Genomic DNA, 12,295 nt, shown 5'->3' with positions numbered 1-12,295 from the left:
GCTCCACCACTCACTGTGAGACTTTGGGCAAGCCAACTCTCTCTGCCATGGTTTCCTTTTCTAGTGAAAACAAATGGCATCTTCTTACCTCAGCTGTTCTTGCATCATAAACCTGTTGTAAAACATAATGGCTTCCGAACTACTTATTTAGTTGGGTTGGATTCAATAGGGCAGTTCTGGTCATGGCAGGACTCCCTCCACCTGCGGTCAGCTGGCGGGTTGCAAGGTAGCTCTGATTCCAGTGGTTTGCTGGCAGTTACAGACCATCAGCTCTCCTCCATGTGGTCTCTCATCCTCCAGCCAGCTGCTCCAAGCTTAGTCCCATTGCAGAGGCAAGGGTACAAGAGAGAGAAAGAGCAGTAAGCAAGGTCTCTTGAGATCTAGGCTGGAACTGGTCTGTCCTTTTACTGACCACCTTCTAGAGGTAAAAGCAAGTCACGAGGCCAGTTCAGATTTCAAGGGATGTGAAATACACTCCACTGCCTCCCGGATATAGAGCAGTCATTGATTAGGACCATCAATGCACTTAATCCATCATAGGATCTATGGGTTGTTGTTGAGGATTAGGCAAGAAAGTACGTGGGAAGTGCTTAGAACTGAGACTAGCACTTTGTGAGCACTCAAGAAGTTTTACTCGTTTTTATCATAGTAATCCTTTTTTTAGGTGCATCTTTAAGAAAAATAATAGAAATTAGAACAATTCACAGAAAACCGCTTCAAAGATTTTTGAAAATTTTTTGGTGTATTTAGCTACAATAATCTTTTTTCGTGGTACTGGAAGACTGTCTAAAGTTGGCATCTGAGCTCCTCATTATGCTCTTAAATGCAGATTTATTGTGAGGATTGAATAAATTAATGTACTCAAAATGATTAACTCAGCATCTGGAATGTAATAAGCATTAACGAATGGTGGCTGTGATTATTCTATTATTGCAACAGGGTCAGTGACTTGGAAAAATCTGCCTTTTATCCAGGCTCACTTTGTCGCCCAAAACTAACACAGATCAGCTTCAAATGATGCTGAGAACTCAGATCTAACAGGTGGTTCATGCACCAAGTAGAAGAAGAACAAAGCTTTAGGATGGAAATTTTCTCACATACACATAAGTATAATGAGCCTCAGTACCTTCATTATGCTGCTTCCCAAGATCAATCCATGGCCAGTCTTTTATTCTCCCCTACGTCCTTTCTTTTGGTAGTTTTTAGAAGCAAATCCCAGATGTCACTAAATACTTCATTTTGTTTCATTTTAAGGAAACATAACCACCATATTATTGTCATGCCTGTATCCAAATTAACCCAATTCTTAAATACTATCTAATACCCAGTTCACAATAAAACTTCTCCCATTGTCCATCTGAGTCAAACTAGATGCCATATATTGTGTAAGAAACCCAAGTGTTTTACAGGAGGAGGATTTTGTGCAATTTCTGGGGAAGCCAGAATGGGCAAGTATTATGCGAAGTCCGGCCTGCCAAGGACATGAAATGGGCCGGATATACTCTATAGGTGCAAACCAGTGTGGTTTCCTGAGCCTTTTCTGCATCTTCCAGGGAATGTTAATGGTACCATTTGGTGTGTCCAAAGCCCCATTGATTTAGAACTACTCAGAAAGGTGCTCACTAGAGTTGTGATGAGATGTCCCAATATTGGCCAATGGTTAGCTTCATCAATCTTAAGGTCATTTGAAAGAATTGACACCCACAGCGTTATCTTGACACCTGAAGTCTTAGAAAGACTAGAAGCAAAGAAGCTGCTAGTGCTGAGGAAGGCCCCCTGTGGTGCTCTCAGATCAGCAGATGGCGAGCGGCCCCAGGCTAAGGAGAATTTAATGTCAGGCTGTCACACCGAAAATCAGATTTATTTCTTAACATTTTAAAATTGTGTCTCTGTAAGGGCTTGGCTCTGGTAGTCAGGACTGGGGGAAAGAAGAGAGGATGCCAAACACCCTTCGTGTGTGTTTATCTGAAGGAGAGAATCTTAAAAACACAAACAAACTCTCTACTTCTGTATGTGTGGTGTGATTAATGGGGAAAGATCTTGATCTTTGGATAAAATGGATGTATGTATTTATACATTCATTCAATACCTAGGCCAGAAACCAGACAGCTATGCTGACTCCATTCTCTCCCCCCCCCCCCCCCAGCATGTAATAAATCACCAAATTTGGCCAGTTTGATCTCCTCAAAGTTTCCTGAACTTGTCTGTTTTTCTTGATCTGTACAGCCAACGACCCACTTCGGGCTCTCAGCTCTTGCCTCATCTACTGTGGTCTCATCCTAGGTAAGTCCATTTACCATACCGCAGCCAGAGTGAGCCATTTAGAACACGACTCAGACTACGTTACAACTCTCCTTTAAAGCTTTCATTGGCTCCCTCCTTTTGCAGACCTTCCCTATTAGCATGCTGGGTTGGATTGTAGGTGCACAGAAGTATCGATCCCTTTAGTTCAAAGGATTGGGAGCAACCTCATTTATTCCCCCTGTACAGACAGAGATCCCTGTATTCTATGCCATGATGGGAATATTCCCCATATTCTGTACCATGATAGGAAAAGGCTTATGGAATAAAATCCAAGCTACTCGGTCCTCTCTCCTCTCACTGGCTCCACCTCCTGTGATTCCTGACCTTGTGCAGCCACACTGTGGCGCTGTCTTCAGCCTTCTGGGAGTCATTCTTTGCTCATGTGGTTCTTTGCATCTGAAACATGTCTTGACCCCTTTTGTGTCTTGCAACCGTTACTCATCCTCCAAGATTCAATTTAAGAATCATTGATCTCGGGAAGAGTTCCTAATCTTCAAGGTTAGGTCAAGGGTCCCTCTTTTGTGTCTTCCTTATTCCTAACTATGGCATATTCTTTTACCAGATCAACTCGCCATATTTGCCAAGAGGTGGTTTGTTTTTATATCTGTCTGTCCTCCCTCTCTTACAGTTCGTTGAGGACAAGGTTCATCATCTAGAAATTTTTACTGCCTGCCTGGTCCCCAGTTGCCTGGCTCCCAGTAGGTGCTCAGTAGATAAGAAACACCAGGGACTCTATGGAGGACAGCTATGATAGTCCTCTGCTGGCAGTTTAGCTAAAAACCCTGTGCTTTCCTGCCCTTTGCTAATGGGGTCTGATCAAAATTGTCCAGCAGCACTGGTTCATGAGGTCCAAAATATCAGGATCCTGAAGTCAGGATCATTAAAAACATATTTAAAAAATAAAAAATAAATAATGCTGTGAATGTAGTAGAGAAATATAAAAATAAAAGTGCCTACCAAATACAAATGAATTAAAATTGCCATTCCAACTAAAAAACAAAACAAAACAAAACCCCAAAAACCTGCAGTTGAACACTGCTCTCTCAGCAGTCTTACTGTTGTTAACAGCAGCGGATGAGAAGAAACACGGCATCCCAAGCAGGGAGACAGAGAAGGTCTTTGGTCCCTTGGACCAAAGGAAATGGTCCAACCCCAGTGCACACTGTGGTTTACATCACCACCGCTGCCGCCCTGAGGATTTAGTGTTATTTCAGTTGTTAGAGTTTGTAGGCTATTGGCTGGTAGAAAACTACCATTTCCAAGATTATATATGTATGTAAAGAGACTGGTCCAGAGTCAAGATTAGAGAGTGATGCTGTCATTTGTAAAGACCAAAGGTTTGTAAAAATCTCACATCTTGATCTTGCAAACACACACATACATACACACTCACATGAGTTTGGGGGCCATGCTCCCTTTAGAACCATGATTTGTTGGAGATCAACGGCTGTAGAAATGCTCACCCAAGATTCTGTGTTTAGAGGTCACTAAGATGGAAATGTCTTCCTTCGGTAACTCTAATAGGACACCATGGTTAGGTCACAGTGGCCTATTTACTTCACTGATCATCGTTGGTGGGAGGGAGAGAAGCAGTGATGCCTCTGGATATTTGAGTGAGAAAGAAAGACAGAGAAGTTACAGCAGTGATTTTGATAATGGGCCCTCTTGGTAGGGAAGAGTTAGCTTTGACTTGATGTGTGTTGTATACCGTGGGAAGGTGTAATCAGAGAGCGTGTCTGTACGCCATCTGCTATGTACAACAGATCCTTATGGTGTTAGGAAGGGAAGACGTGATCATCACAGCCTAACTCATTTGTTTGATTTCAGGGGCTCAAGGGGTTTGCTAATGTTGGAACTAGCTAGGCTTTCTTCAAAATTAACTAATTTCAGTATCCCAGAACTGAAATGCTACAATACGCTGGAAAAAAAAAAAATCTGTCTTAAATAGAGCAAGTGAATGGTGGCACTACAAAAAAAATATTACGGATATGATGGGCCACCTGACCCCAAACCTTATTCTAACCCTAAATCTTACTCCACACTACAAAACTCTGCTTTCTCCACGACTGGGCACTTGATAGAGACTGCCCAATGACTGCGGCTGACATCTTTCAGGATGGAAGAGTTTTGATGGTGTGTGTGTGTGTGTGTGTGTGTGTGTGTGTGCGTGCATATTGCCTATCCGTCTACCTAACATGTACGCACACCTTACATATATATGTATATATACATATAATCTTGTTTTTAAAGATTTTTAAAGTTTATTTGACAGAGAGAGATAGAGAGCGAGCACAAGCAAGGCGAGCAACAGGCAGAGGGAGAGGGAGAAGCAAGGAGCCCAATGGGGGCTCAATCCCAGGACCCTGGGATCATGACCTGAGCTGAAGGCAAACAGCCAACTAAGCCACCCAGGAGTCCCTATATATACATAATCTTAAGAAGATCCAAAACAAAGAAGAGTAATGCATCGAAACATACATCATGAAGTCGTGAGTGAGAAAGGCATGCTAATGAGGCATATGCTAATGGGCTCCTCAATCATTTACCATGTATTTTCTTAACACCTAACTGCGTTCCAGGCTTTGTTATAGACACTGGGGTTCATTGAGGTTCAGGGCAGACATGGAGTTTACATCCTAGTAGGAGAGACAAACAATAACCAAGTAATCCTATCACAAGGTGATCTTAGGTAATGCTAGATGCTATGAAGAAATAGGAAATGAGCCGCTAGACTGGAAAGTGTGTACGGTGGTTTTATACAGGACTGTCAGGAAAGGCCTCTTGGAGGCTTCTTAAATAAGATCCAAGATGTGCAGTTTGTTCATTATATTCCCCTGTTACTATACAAGATCCCCACCCGTGTGACGGGAAGTTGTCAGGTAGGAGTGTGTTCTGCAGTCTTAGTCTGATGGTGAGCCTGTGACATGTGGTGCCCCTTAGGACACCCCTTCACGGGTGCCCCTTAGGTTTTCATCACTTAGGTGGGGTAGAATGGTCAGAGGGGGCTGGAGTTGAGTATATTCCTTCACTAAGGTGGGGGGGCTCTGATAAAACCCCACCAGAGAAATGATGAAATCATTTCTCTCGAGACTGGCCTTGTTAGGAAGAATAGGGTATTCTGAGGCCTTTCAAAATGGCTACTGTTTCCCCTCCCACTGCAGGAAGCATGGGGGGGGGGATTTTTCTGTTCTTTATTTTATGTATGTATGTATGCATTTATTTTTAAATATTTTATTTATTTGAGAGAGAGAGAGGAGAGTTAGAGCACAAGCAGGGGGAGTGGCAGGTAGAGGAAGAAGCAGGCTCCCTTCTGAGCAGGGAGCCCAGTGGGGGACCTGATCCCAAGACCCCAGAATCATGACCTCAGCCAAAGGCAGACGCTTAACTGACTGAGCCACCCAGATGTCCCAAGGTTTTACATTTAAAATTTTTTTTATTTTATTTTTTATTTTTTAAAGATTTTATTTATTTGTCAGAGAGAGAGGGAGGAGCGAGAGTGAGCACAAGCAGACAGAGTGGCAGGCAGAGGCAGAGGGAGAAGCAGGCTCCCCGCCGAGCGAGGAGCCCGATGTGGGACTCGATCCCAGGACGCTGGGATCATGACCTGAGCCGAAGGCAGCTGCTTAACCAACTGAGCCACCCAGGTGTCCCCAAAGGTTTTACATTTTAAATGGAAATAAGTTATTTACACTGGGAACAAAGAAAAGATTAAACGGCATGCTCCTAATAACTTTGTACATACTACAGAGACAGAAAATTTATGGTAAAAATTCTCCACATGTCACTGCCTTTTTGTATGTGGCTCTTAGCGTGGTAACATGGGATCAGAACAAGCACGTTAGAAGAGGACCCTTATTTGCTGATGGGGATCACTACTCATGGAGAGCTTGTGCAAAGCCTCCCTGATTTGTGAGGCAGGCGAAGTGTGTTTCCTGGCTGGCTTTATCTATGAGGGCAGAGGGTCCTGAGTGCTGGGAGCATGGAGGACACCTCATCCTGCCTCCTTCTGCAGACGGCCCACGGTGGCCGTTGCAGGCTGGTTAGGTGGCCCCCAGTGATGGGTTCACTCAAGCAACCACATGGTTGCCCTCAGAATAATCTGCCCTCTTGTGGGTTCTTAGAAGTCAGATCTTGGAGTCTGCTGAAATCATCTTGTTGTCCTACCCGTAGAGGATGTTTTCCTTACCCGACTAGGTACTCCTAGGAAAGTTGAAGTCATTGAAAAACCTGCATTTGTGCAAAGATGCAGAAAAGCAATTGCCGGGTAAATTTGATTTGCACAAAGATCAAGTGCAGATTTCCAGATGAGAGCTCTGTTTTATCTCAAAGAGTAGTTTTCTTTTTCTTTCTGAGTTATGTGAACATGGCCCCAGTGATGCATTTATTTCACTTCTCTGTTTGTATCCTGCAGACTGATTTAGCTTTAACTGTTCCGAGTGACAAGTATTCCATCATCTACCTATAGAAGTCATTTTGCAGACTAATTTTAGTACCTGCAGTCACGCATTTGTCTAAGTATGTCTTTCCTCATTTTAATTCCATTATTTCTTTATTCTGTTATTCTCCTTTGTTATGTTAAACCTTCCTGTAACATTTTAGGAAATTATAATGTTCTCTCTTCAGCATGTTCTGGCAATATAGATTTTCTTCCTCTGAGTTCTGTTCATGATCCACCGCCCCAGTCTGCAGGCTGGTGAACGTAGGCATTGACTCCACATCTTCTTTCCAATGTAGGCCCATAATAGGGCTGGAGGGGACCCATGCCACACAGAATGTGGGGCTGCAACCTGGCAGACAGTCAGCTTCCATGATCATGACTAAATTCTGAAGCCTCAAGGGAAGAATCCCTCCTGGCTTCTTTAAGCTTCTGGTGGCTCCAGGCATTTCTTTCCTTGTAGTTCCATTCTCGGCCTCCATCTTTGCATCCTGTGTTTGTGTCTTCCCTTTCCTCCCCTCCTTCCTTCCTTCCTAATATCATTTTTCCCTCCTGTCCTCCCCTCCCCCCTTTCCTTTCTTTTTCCTCCTTCCCTCCCTCCCTTCCATTTTTTTTTTTTCTTTTTTAAAACTAGGCTCATGCCCAGCATGGAGTCCAATGCAGGGCTTGAACTCATGACCCCGAGATCAAGACCTGAGCTGAGATCAAGAGTCAGATGCTCAACCGACTGAGCCACTCAGGTGCCTCCTAATTTTGTGTCATATTTATGCTGTGCTCCCCTGCCCAGACTGACCACCTGACCAGGGCAACTGGCCACATTTCTGCCCTCATGTCTTGGTTCCTGGAGCATCCCAGGGCAAATGGGAAGCCTGCAATGGAATTGAATTGGGTCTTTAAGCATGAATAGGATGTTGATAGCCATTTATCCCATCATGAAACATAGGTCTGTAAGTTGAGAGTCCAGTGCCTAACTAGGGGAAGAGTCTATGGGCTTCTAACTCCCAGGTGAATGTTTCTCCTGCTACCTTCAGTGATCTCTAATGATCTCAGTGAATTTTAGGAATAGGTTTCATGTTTACAAACCTTTCAGTCAGAGTTGGACTTTCTTTCAGCCAACAGTTGACATCACAAAATCCCACATTTATAGAGATTCCGGTGGTGTACACTACTGCTTGCCCCCCAGTAGGTATGGCTTTGACCTCTCTATTATATTCCAACCATGCCTTACAAGACATTTCATAGTGAATACATGAATGAAGGAACAAATAAATAATTTACACCAACCTTCTCTTTCAGGATTTTATGTATTTGCCCCATGTAAGAGCCAATGTTAGCAAACAGCCCTGAGGAAGGGACGTCTCACTTAAGCCTCTTCTTACTGAGAAGTGGGAACCTCAGTTCTCCTAAGAGAATTGTCCGAGCCGTTTGCTCCATGAGACGGCGTAGAGCAGAGCGGGTAAACTGTGTTCTGGAGCCAAACAGCCTGGGTTCCTATTCTGATTATTCCATTAATTCACTGGGGAGTTTGGGGGCTAATTACTTAATTTCTTTATAACTTAGTTTTCTTATCTGTAAAAGGAGAGGGGAATAATAGTACCATCTCTTAAGGCTGTCGAGAGTTCAAGATAACTTGGAGAGTGTGTTTTCAGGAAGTGTTTGTTGTTACAGCAATGCTTTTCGTAGAGAGTAGGTCAAGATCAGATGGGTTGGAAAGATAGGAAGTATATGGTCAATACCCTGCCTTCTGGGCCGGTGTAGGGATACGGAGATGACGATTCTTTTTTAAGGGTCCAATTTTGCGAACCTGGCTCTCCCCCTAAACATTTACTCCCTGTACCTCTCCAGGCTCTGAACCTGCCTTGGCGATGATCTGCTCTCAGTTGGAGCCCTGCTCTATGTGCACAGGTATTACAATGAAATTCATCATTAGAAAGATTTCCTCCAGGCTCCCCAAGCACATGGTGCGGCAAGTTCGTAATTATGTGTGTTGTTTGCAGTGTGAGGTATTCTAAAATGAGAAATGTCGTTGACTTTTTAGAAGTGAGGGCTCGTGTGGAGATTACCCATGACTGTAATGGTTTCCAAATGCAAATTGAACATCTTTCTTTTGATCCTGAATGATGGCAAGAAGTGAACACGGATCTTTGATCCCATGCCAGTGTCTAGAGAAATTATGAGGTCTCCGGGATGGGATAATAGACCCTCATCAAGACTTCTAGCTTTAGGAAATTGTTTAATCTCTATTCTCAGTGGCTACAGCGTTGAGGCAGCTGTGACTGCAAGGTCCCAAGTGCTATTGAAAGCAGCTCATCAGTTCAGAACAAAGCTGATTATGCAAATTGTGCATTAAGATGCGCTCCAATTTAATTTTACTCTGTAAATAAATATCCCATTATCATCCATCTGTTGAAAGTCAGGTAAGACACTCTCTAAGACTGTATGGCTAGAGTCCCAGCGAATGCCCGGTAAAAACTGACGGGGGCACAGGGAGGGATTAAGACATACAAATTCACTATGTAGAACTTCAATTTTTTTTTTCTTTCAATGGCAAGTCAGCTATAAAATCAATTTAGAGCAAGAAGAAACTCTGATTGGCCAAGAAAGACACTGCATCTATTTCTGAGGGCACACAAAAGCTTTCTCTGATTGCTGTCACAGAGATCAATAATAATTATGGCTCACCAATTCCCTCCCAAAATAAAAACATTTCAGCTGATCAGAAGCGAACATTAAATTAGCACCAGCTCTTTTTGCTGCAAGGCAATTTACCCAGCCAGAAACGCCACTTGTAAGAGTTGTCTTTGCTGAATGGGTGCAGCTGGCCTCTTAGAGTCCGGAGTGCTGGAAAAACCCACCCAGCCTCTGGACGGAACCGGAACCGGAACCGGAACCGCAACTGCCAGTGGGATTGCAGGGAAGGAGACAGGCTGCCTCCCGAGTGCTGCTCTCTTCTCTCGGGTCAGACCAGTAACAAGCCATGGCCCAGCAGCTCTAGGAAGAGCTTTTGGTACTTCTACAGCAGCCTTTTAATATCAGGTGCTCCTTGGGGGCATAATGCTTGGGTACTATTTGCTAAGATTTTGGTGGGGATGAATTGCCAGTCCGCTGCCCTGAGGTAAGAATCTGTTGTAATTTTGGGCGGTGCTGTTTGGTGGGGGTGATGGTATGGGAAAGAGGCAACGGGTGGGATTGGCAGGAGGTTGGGGACAGTCCAGGGACTGACCCATCATGGCTTATACACTGTGATCCTGAGGTGCCGTTTTCTAAACTATTGGTCACGTTTCCTGTGGAAATGACCATTGCATGTCGCTGAGGGCGTCTCTGGAAGGATGTGAAGCAGAGGCCCTTCAAGCAACGCTACTAAGCCCCAGGCCACCAGCATATATGGTGCTTTGCACATACTGCAAAAAGAAACTCTGAGTAGAAAAATTTCACAAAGAGGTCCCTTCTTTCCAGCCCATGAAGCCCTGAGTCAAGGCCCATAGATTCAGGAGAATAAAATACATCTCTCCTGTACCTGTCTGTCTAAAATATGCCTCTTCCCCCAAGTATGAGACCTGGGCATCTGCCCCACACAATTTGTACCACAGGGATGGGACCGAGGCTAGCTCCTCCCCTTTTCTTCTTACTGTCTTGAAGGTGGACGTGATACTGAAGCTAAGCAGCCATCTTGTAACCATGAGGCAATAACATTTTAACCTGCTAAGGAAGGTGGAAGGAAAGCTGGGTGGAGCCTGGGTTCCTCCCAACTTTGTTGAATTGCTACACTAGCTCTAGACTAACTACTTCTGAATTCCTTGTTATACGAGAAAGATAAATCCTTATGTTAAACTACTGTTAACTAAATGTTCTGTTATTGCCAAAATAACCATAATGGAAGAAAGGAATGGGGGAGCTAGCAGATAGGTGAATGGTGGAGGAGTCTGGATTTCTGATTCTTAGTGAACTCGTCTTCAGAGATCCCACTCAAGTGAATGAGGCATTATGGTGACTGTCAGCCCTAGAAGTAAAATATCAGAGGTGGTTCTGTGCGCAGGAGTGAGGTGAAAACTTGTCAGCATGCATGGGAACTATATAGCCAAGAGAACAGCTCCAGCATTGACCACTTCTGCAAGCCATGGTCCTTCGTATCCTGGCTTCTTCTCTTCCACAGAAACACACACACACACATACATATACACAAAAATGGTTATAGACAAGGTCACGATACAGGAACATTTATTCCTCTGTGTTCCCTTCCTACCGTACGTCTTGCCTCACCTTCACTCAGACTGGCTCCTGGTGTCTTCATCCTTCTTTGTTTCTCTTAGAATAGACTACGTCATGCTGTGGTAATTGGTTGCTTACACTAATAAAAGGTTTTCTCTTGCTTATGCAGCAGTGCCTTTGAGGGGAGCTGGGGGACTGTCTCCACATCATTGTCATTCTTACCCTAGGCCCTTGACCATCAGAAGTAGCCTTGTCTGGCACATTCCCAGTTGCTACAGCAGAGGGGGGAGAAAGCTCTAGGTCAGCACTGTCCAGTAGAAATATGATACAGGCTACCTATGTAAGTTCACATTTTCTACTAGCCACATTTAAAACATAGAAGGAGGGCGCCTGGGTGGCTCAGTGGGTTAGGCCGCTGCCTTCGGCTCAGGTCATGGTCTCAGGGTCCTGGGATCGAGCCCCACATTGGGCTCTCTGCTCTGCAGGGAGCCTGCTTCCCCCTCTCTCTCTGCCTGCTGCTCTACTTGTGATCTCTCCCTCTCTCTCTCTGTGTCAAATAAATAAAATATTTAAAAAAAATGGGAGGTGATTATGGTGAATTTAATTTTAATAATGAATTTTATTGACCCCAACATTGTAATTTCAACACTTAATTAATGTAAGATATATTAATGCTTTTTAATATATACTTTTCTTTTTGGATACCAGCTCTTTGGGATCCATTGTGAGTTTTTCACACTTCCCGCACCTCTCAGTTTGGACCAGCCCCATTGTAAGTGTTTGGGAAGCATCTGTCGTGGTTGGCTATCACCCTGGGCAGCAAGCTCTTGGGGTCCCTTTCGACAATTACTTCTTTGATCTAGAAGTGACTAACACACATCTCTATTGCTCACACCTCACTGGATAAAACTGGTCATGTGACTCCATCCAACCACAGGGAGCCAGCAGGGGTGATCCTTGTTTCTGCTTTAACACGGAGAGGTGGGAATGGTTGACAAAAAGCAGGCATGACCAGCAAACCTTTCTTTTTCTTTTTTTTTTTTTTTAAAGATTTTTATCTATTTATTTGACAGAGAGAGAGATCACAAGTAGGCAGAGAGGCAGGCAGAGAGAGAGGAGGAAGCAGGCTCCCTGCTGAGCAGAGAGCCTGATGGGGGCTCGATCCCAGGACCCTGAGATCATGACCCGAGCCGAAGGCAGTGGCCCAAGCCACTGAGCCACCCAGGTGCTCCAACCAGCAAACCTTTCTTACAGCCCCTCACTAGGACACCCCGCTGGCTGGTGCCTCTTCTGCTGTCTGTTTTGACTTGACTCCATTCCTTGCTGACCAAGAAACGGGAGGCAGAT

Source organism: Meles meles, chromosome 14 (genome assembly GCF_922984935.1).
Source record: "Meles meles chromosome 14, mMelMel3.1 paternal haplotype, whole genome shotgun sequence".
Classification (NCBI taxonomy): Eukaryota; Metazoa; Chordata; class Mammalia; order Carnivora; family Mustelidae; genus Meles; species Meles meles.
Note: the sequence above shows the minus strand (reverse complement) of the source record.